Genomic DNA, 2,500 nt, shown 5'->3' with positions numbered 1-2,500 from the left:
TTGTGTCGACGCTCGCAAGAAAATCGAAATGTTTTCTCTCCTAAGAGCAAATTATTGTTGATTCCAATAAAATTTTTGACTGGGAAGACTGTTTGTTCATCATTTTGTCTTGTTAATTCAAAGTTGTCTTTAAAAAGCAAAGTTGTACATGTGTTGACATCGTCTGTTGACCAAACTTGATTTATGCAAATACAAGCGAAACACGCAGGAGTGGGGTTCACAATTATGTTAAGCGTGGAGCGTGCAACTATCGAGTTATGGACGCACTTGGGAGGTTTGCTAAGCACTCAAGAAGCTAGAGTCGCACTTGGCTATCGCCTCGTGTGACTCTTACGCTTCTCTTGTGCTTAGCAACCTTCCGCGTGCGTCCATAACTCAATAGTTGCACGCTGCACGCGTACCATTTCTTAATTAGAATCGCATTTATGGCAAACGTTAGATTTTTGTCTGGGTTAAACAACAAACACTAACACAAAACTACGCAGTTTCGCACAAAAAATAGACCATACCGAGTAATCAAAAATGGCGGCTAAGTAAAATGTTCCTTTGTCTTTATGCCACTCATCCTCAATTGCCTTGTAAGTGCGAACAAAATTCAAATGAGTTTTTTGATCCAAAGTGAGGTTAGCAAGGATCATTAGCACTAAGTCAAAAGAATAATTTCTTGGCCGCTATTTATGAATATGGTTTATGAAAACAGTGAGCAGCTAATAAAGATTTAAAGAATAGTGACGTTGTTACGAAAAATAGTATTGCGTGACTAGCGTCACTGTCTAGAAGCTTCGCGAGAGTTCGTAGTTTGTTTATTTTTAGGTTCGTGCGTAAGCGTTTCTAAATCGGTGTGTTTTGTAATCTTTCTATAATTAGATTCATTACTAATTTAGAAAGTTCTAGAAGTTTATTGTTAGAGTATATAAGTAGACGAGTCCAAGCGGAGTGTTTTTCTAACTAGTTTTTCACAAGCGAAGAGAGTTGGCGTTGGCCGTGTTTATTCAAGTGTGACAGAAGCTGTGTTTATTCAAGTTGGCAGAGGCCGTGTAAGTTTGTCAAATACGTGTTGTTCAGAGTTTTACTTCGTGGAAACTACGTTCATTTTGGAATAAATCTTCTTGTTGTTGTTCCAACAACCCTGCGTTCAGTTTAGTTTGCAAGCTACCTTTCCTCAAAAAATTCGAACTCGTAACATTGGGGGCCTGTCCGGGAGGAGGAAATCATTTGTTTGCTGACTACAGAAACCAGGAAAGGACAATTCAAGAAGGAGTTACAAAAAGAGTAAGAGGAACTGTACAAGAGAGTATATTGTGTTTTTGCTGTGGAATACTGCTATGGAAATGGAAAAGCTTTTGCAGATGGGAAAAGAATTTGGATTGGAAGGAGAAAAGCTGCTCGAGTTTGTAGAGAAGCAACAAAAGTTAGAACAAGAAAGAAGGAGGGAAGAGGAAGAAAGAGAAGAAAAACGTAGGCGGTTTGAAGAAGAAAAAGAAGAGAAACGTCGATTACTTGAAGAAGATAGGAGAAGAGAAGACGAAGAGAGAGAAACTAGGCGACAAGAACGCGAACTAAGAAAATTGGAGATGGAAGCCGAGCTGTTGAAACAGAAAGAGGCTATTGAAGCGGCAAGAAGAGAACATGAGCTGGAGATTGCACGTTTGGCTGTGGAGAATGCTGACGGACGTCCTGAAGTGAGAGAGGATCGGGCCAAGGCACCCAAGCTTCCCTCATTTGTTGATGGTAAAGACGATTTGGACGCGTATTTGCAGAGGTTCGAGAGATTTGCGGAGACAGCTAAGTGGAAAAAAGATGGATGGGCATCGAAGCTCAGTGCTCTGTTGTCGGGACGGGCACTAGAAGTGTATTAACGTCTATCGGAGGACGCAGCTAAGGATTATGACAGGGTAAAGATTGCGTTAATGAAGAGATATGACCTTACCGAAGACGGCTATTGTCGAAAATTTAGAGCATCCAAACCAGATGTTGACGAAAGTCCGGAGCAGTTTATTGTGCGACTGGACAGATACCTGTTACGGTGGCTAGAGCTTTCGAATACTGCGCGAAGCTTTGATGGTCTTAAGGACTTGATCGTGAAAGAACAATTTATCGACTCTTGCCCTAAGGATTTGGCAATTCACCTGCGAGAAAGGGCACCTGAGACCCTAGCAAAGATTGCGAAGATCGCTGACCAGTACTTGGAGGCTCATGGTAAACATTTGTTCAGCTCAGCGAGCAGAAAGCCAACAGTGCAGCCTGAAAGGGAAGAGGCCAAGAACATGCAGATTAATCCACCAGCTCTGCATTGCTTTAAGTGCAACACCCGAGGTCATAAAGCTGTCAACTGCCCAACCCTAACAAGAAAGTGTTTCCTATGTGGTAAGCAGGGACATGAAGCTAGAAACTGTCGATCAGGTGGACGCAGATCAGGAGGACAAAGTAAGGATGGTAACCCTGTGCAGCGTGGTCAAGTGAGTGCCAGTTGTTTAGTTCAACCACCTGAGGATAAACC

The sequence above is a fragment of the Montipora foliosa genome, chromosome 13, assembly GCF_036669935.1.
Source record: "Montipora foliosa isolate CH-2021 chromosome 13, ASM3666993v2, whole genome shotgun sequence".
In the NCBI taxonomy this organism is placed as follows: Eukaryota; Metazoa; Cnidaria; class Anthozoa; order Scleractinia; family Acroporidae; genus Montipora; species Montipora foliosa.
Note: the sequence above shows the minus strand (reverse complement) of the source record.